Below are 6,000 nucleotides of genomic sequence, written 5' to 3'. Positions count from 1 at the left end.
AAAATTGCTTCCGTTGTTCTAGAGGTGATGGTGTCTCTCGCCACTTAAAAATGGATGGTCCTCAAGGCTTCCTATTGGGACACTGCAGGCAGTATTTGCTTGGCTCCAATATTGACTTTGGCTTTTGGCCAACAGTTCCAACTTTTTGTCCTGTCAACATATTCTATGAATGTCCAATTCCTGTGTTCAGCTATTTAATATATTAACTATTTCATGTTAGGGCCGCCCTATGCGTGCACGGATCTCCATTTTCAGAAATGTTCATAACATCCCCACTTATTTGGAGTCATGTAGCCTAAATCTCATCTAACTGAACTTTTTCTATCACAGTGACCTGGATGACAGCTGGCTAAAGGGTAGTATAGATAGCTCCTTTTGGGAGGATCTTTTGACAAATGCTGTCTATGCTTTTCCATACGCTAGTCAAAGAAGCATGTAAAGTGACACTGAAGTTTTAAGGTCCTTCTTCTACCAAATTCCAGAAATGAGATATAGCAGGAGCTGACAACCCACAGTTCACAGATCAAATCTGGCTCAGTGCCTGTTTTTTCTTTTAAGTGTTTATTTATTTTTGAGAGTCAGAGTGCAAGTGGGGGAGGGGCAGAGAGAGGGAGACCCAGAATCCAAAGCAGGCTCCAGGCTCTGAACTGTCAGCACAGAGCCTGATTGCAGGGCTTGAACTCATGAACCACCAGATCATGATCTGAGCCCAGGTCAGATGCTTAACTGACTGAACTCCCAGGCACTCCTCAGTGTCTGCTTTTTTAAGTAAAGTTTTATTGGAACATAGCCACACCCATTCATTCATGTATTGCCTTGCAATTGCCTAGGGTACAGAGTTAAGTAGTTGTGACAAACAGTATGGCCTGCAAGCAGAAAGGATTTACTATCTGGTTCTTTTCAGATAAAGCAAGCTGAAACCTGCAATATAGCACTCCTGGCCGAGTTTTGACTTCCCCGTCAGGATGCCTCATCTGGGGGAAAAAAAACCACCATACTGCTTTTCCCAGACGTCTGCTCCTGCTCAGGGAGTTCTAGTTTATTTTTATTTTTAATAAAAAGTCTCCATATATACTGAGATATACCTCTTTGCAACTTCTATCCTTCAGTCCTAGATTTGCCTATGAGATCCACATAAAATAATTTATTCTCTTTTGTGTGTGTGTGCTTTTTAAACTGCCTAAAGACCATAATCACTTGCCCACTAAATTTCCTTTGTTTTCTGACCCTCAAAGTTACAGTACATCATTCCAGCTAGTAAATTAGATTTTTAAGGAGTTGATCCTCACATAAATATTTTATGCATATTACTGCAATGCAGAGCTGTGTTTATTAAAAATGTAGCATTAGTTGCCAGTAAAATATTTTCTGGCTGTAATGAAGTCGCAAATTTCAAATGTGCATGCTGTGCTTGCTGCCTTGTGGATTCAGGGTATCAACTAGCCCAGCAGCAATCAACAAAAGTCCTCTGCCCTGTGCCGTATAAAAGAATTTAAATTAGGGGTCCTATCTGTTACCAGCCTCAGCAGAAAAATGAATGAGTGCAGCAAATCTACCTTTGCCTCCAAAGCACAGCAGAAACCCTCAGAGATGATTTCCCTCAGAGGTGGGATTACAGACTTTAACCTGCTCGCATATACTTCTGGGTTCCATTTTAATTTCTCTTATAGCAAAACATTATGGTCTAGCAACGCAATAACTAAAAATTTCTTTTTTGAAGAACCAAACGAGAAGTAAGTTGAAAAGAGGCAGGGGAGGGAGAATTCTGAAATGTCCCCAAGATTTCCCCATCTAATCCCAGGGACCGAATGTATGATGGTCCAGGATGATGTTGTGTCACGTGACAGAAGCGGTTTTGCAGGTGTAATTACTGGACAGTGGATTTTGAGTTAATCAAAATGGAGATTATGTGGGGGCCTGATCCCAACACATCCTTTCTCGCCTAAGGGAAGGCAGCCACCAGGTGGGAGATAGGCCCCCGGCAAGGACCCCACAGTGGCAATACTTCCAACAAATGAGTAATGAGCTTGACAGAGGATTCTTCCCACAACACCCACAGTGACTGGGGGCTTGTGAGACAGACAAAAGGAGCCCAGCTAAGCCCACCTACTGAGCCACAGAACACAGAAGGATGAAGTAAGGTGGTTTTAAACTGCTAAGATTGCAGTCAGCTGAGACACGCAAAAGGACACTGATATAGAAGTGAATTTATCCGAAGTGAAAGTGGCTTGGAAAGAGGGGGTTTGGCGTAGACACATTGGGGGAAAGGAATGGAAGAGAGTCCCCTCGGGGGTGGGAGGCTGGGTGGGAGGCTGGGCTGGAGCCCCGGTGGGGGCCTGCCCTGGTAGTGTTCAGAGAACTTGTGTCTTGCTGTTTTTTTTTTAATTATTTAAATTTTTTAATGTTTATTTATTTTTAAGAGAGAAAGGACCATGAGCAGGGGAGGGGCAGAGAGAGAAGGAGACGCAGAATCTGAAGCAGGCTCCAGGCTCCCAGCTGTCAGCACAGAGCCGGACGTGGGACTGGAACCCACAAACTGCAAGATCCTGACCTGAGCCAAAGTTGGACCTTAACTGACTGAGCCACCCAGGCGCCCCCTTGTTTTTTTTTCTTTTTTAAAGAGAAAAGCCTTGCATTTCTAAGGAAGCTGTTGTGTGGCCAGGAAAGAGGCAGATGAACAAAAGCTACATTGTGTGGCTCATTAAGAAAAGAATCTCAGTTCACTGACCAAGGTCTTGGGAGGTGCACCTTTGACGCCTGAGAGATTTCTGCTGTCTGCCTCACTGTGGCGTTCAAGGTCCCTGAGGAGGGTCAGACTTTAGGCTCTGCTATTCCCGGTACACCTCAGTGAGAACTATAGTATTTTCCATATATAACACCATTATTATAATTACATATGAAAGTAAAATATATGTGAACCGAATAAATTACAAAATAAAGAACTTAACAGAACCACTGTGACTACCTTTGCAGTGACGCTTCAGCTGGAAGCGGAGGGTAGAATGATCTGCCCTTTGTAAGGAATCAGGAAGAGGAAAGGGGCAGTAGGAAACAGGAGAGGCCATCCTTATGCATCTCATTTAAAAAGGGGTCTTCTATTCGTCCTGTGTCTTTACTATGGTTTCTTTTTCTTCAGAGCACCTACTACTAGCTGACATCGTGCTACCTATTTGCTTTTTTTCATGTTGTGTTTCTGCCGCACACTAGTCCTCACCTTGCTGTTAGTCTTTGGTCTCTATCCCCAGAGCCCTGAAGAGTACTTGGCGGACAATTATTGAAGGAGAGAGTGAAATAACGAATAAATAAGAAACTAAATACTCTTAAAAGAAGGAAGAAAAGCAGGGAAGAAAGGGAGAAAGGGAGAAAGGAGGGAGGGAGAAAGAGAAAGAGGAAAGAAAAAAGGAAAAGAAAGAAAGAGGGGGAGGAAGGGGGAGGGGAGAGAGGAAAGAAGGAAGGGAGAACACTGGACTAAGAGCCAGACTGGTTCTGTTTCTGGGACTGTCCTCTGGGGGGAGCAGGTGTCCTCTTGAGGTTCCATTCAGTTGCTCAGGAGGAGACACTTCCACCCTTGGCTTTCATAAACAGCTTTGTCTCTGGTAGTAACGGATCAACATTGGATACAACACTGAACATTACTAGTGGAGTAACAAGTAATCATGAAGGCGCGGGAGGCTGAAACCCAAGCACAATCACAAGCTTACGAAGCTGGGGCCATAGGAAAAACTTAATTGTGCCTGAGTGGATTAAAAGTTTTAACTCACTCTATTTCCATAAGAATAAAACTTCAAACTTGAGCAAAAAAGAGACCAAGAGTACAGTGGTGTAGGGGCACCTGGGTGGCTCAGTCGGTTAAGCATCTGACTTGGGCTCAGGTCATGATTTCATGGTTCATGAGTTCAAGCCCTGCCTTGGGTTCTGTGCTGACAGCTCAGAACCTGGAGCCTGCTTCAGATTCTGTGTCTGCCCCTCCCCAATTGTGCTCTGCCTCTCAGAAATAAATAAAGGTTAAAAAAAAACCTTTTTTTTTAAGAGTACAAGATGGGTAAAAGAGAGTTAGGCCTGCATCCTGGGAGGGTGTCAGAATTCCCTTCACCATTCAACTAAAACATGTATTTTTAACCTGTATATAGTATTTAAAGATAAGCCATTCTAGAAATAAGATAATAGTGTCTAGATACAGTAATGACTTTTCTTTTGAGGAAAAGACTATCATACTTTTTTTATATAGAAATAGGAGTTTGAGCATAGCCTTTATTTCCAAGAAGCCTACATTGACTAATACCAGGAAAGACAGGAAGGAGTTCACATAAACGGCAACAAGAAACTGCTGGGTAGGAGGAGACAGGAAGTGATGGGAAGGAAAAAGAAAGTGCCAACAAATTCTCTCCTAGGATCACCAGAGCGGGAGGGAGTACGCACAGCTATAGGCTGCAAGTTCATTTAGAAACTGAATTCAGTGTCAAAGGCCCAAAGAAATAATCCATCTGGCCAGTTTCTGGACAAGAAGGGGAGGAGAGAATACACGGGCCTTTTGTAGTAACTTCAGATGAGAGATTTGTCCCTGGAATTTGGAACACAGGTAACCAGACGGAAAACTGGGGTGAACCTGGTGTAACTAAAGCAAGAAAAGCATGACAAATTCATCTGGGGATGGAGCTAAGAAACTAGACTCTTAGGTTAGGTTAATCCCAATTTATTCTAAGGTAAAGCATGGGACTTTTCATTTTCCGACGATCTAGGAACAATGGGAACTCTGCATTTCCTCAAACGCTGTTGCATTTTTCATTTCACACACAAATATCAAACCATTGTGTTATACAAGTACAACTAAGATAATGTCGATTAAATCTTAATTTTTAAAAATTTGATTGCATTTAAATGACTAGCATAAATGACATATGGTATCAGCTGATGTTATCCAGACTAGAGGGGAAGTAGCGAATAGCACAAAGGAGCCTGAAGATCACGTCCAAAGAATAGAGCACCCTACTTCATCCTGCAGCTGAGCTCACACACACTAAATGGCTTTGGGTTAGAAATGAAAGACGACCAACCTAGGCAAAATGGCGCCCGCCTGGCACCTGGGCTCCAGGGTTGGGGTGCGCAGGGCAGGCGTGTAGCTGAACTTCCGCGTCACTGGGAATGTGGGACTCGGACCCTCCAGGATCCTCTCCATTTCTTTTTTGTGCATCTTCTCTCCCCTGCACCTTCTTCCCAGAGGTTCAACTGCCAATTTATCCCCAGTCTCACAACTTGAAACCTCCACCGATTCCCAAGGGGAGGATCTGAGTGGACCCTGTTTGGGTCAATCGACTTAAGAAGGGGAGATTTCCTAAGAACATGGCATCGTCAACCAGAACTACATATTTACAGTGTGTATATGTTGGGGAAGCAAAAAGGTGAGAAACAAGAAAAACGGGAAATGTATTGGTTATGGGATAGTTCCAAAGATAAAGGGTGCTGTTCCTAAAAAAAAAAAAAAAAAAAAAAGCGGGGGGGGGGTCAGTTTTAGGTGCTGGGGGAAAAAAAAATATTTTGATCTTCTAGATACATTCCAGGGTAAAAACTGATGTGTGTGTGTGTGTGTGTGTGTGTGTGTGTGTGTACGCACGCATGGGTGTGAACACATGTGCAGCACCTCTTTCATTGTAAGACAGGTCAGTTGGTCCAGAAACAGACATTCCTTAGTTGTCTGTGACAATGAACACAGCATCAATCAGTTCACTAGTCCCTCACCTGGAGAGGTTTCTAGCCTGTCAATGCTGGGGTCCAGTGATGCTTATGGTTTTGCTGATTCCCAGGCCTCTCTAGGAGATTTCACTTGCTGCTATCAGCCAGGCAAAATGTGCTGGGATTTCTGCTTCTTCTCCAGTTAATTCTTCAGAGTCAGGAAAACTCAAAATCAGTCTATGATTAGGGCACAAGGAACATTTGTTGGAAAGTCTGGGTAGTAGTGATGATATCAGTTCAAAAGCGCTATTTCCTTATTACATGTTATGA

This window comes from Suricata suricatta, chromosome 1 (assembly GCF_006229205.1).
Source record: "Suricata suricatta isolate VVHF042 chromosome 1, meerkat_22Aug2017_6uvM2_HiC, whole genome shotgun sequence".
In the NCBI taxonomy this organism is placed as follows: domain Eukaryota; kingdom Metazoa; phylum Chordata; class Mammalia; order Carnivora; family Herpestidae; genus Suricata; species Suricata suricatta.
This window is presented reverse-complemented; position numbering follows the sequence as displayed.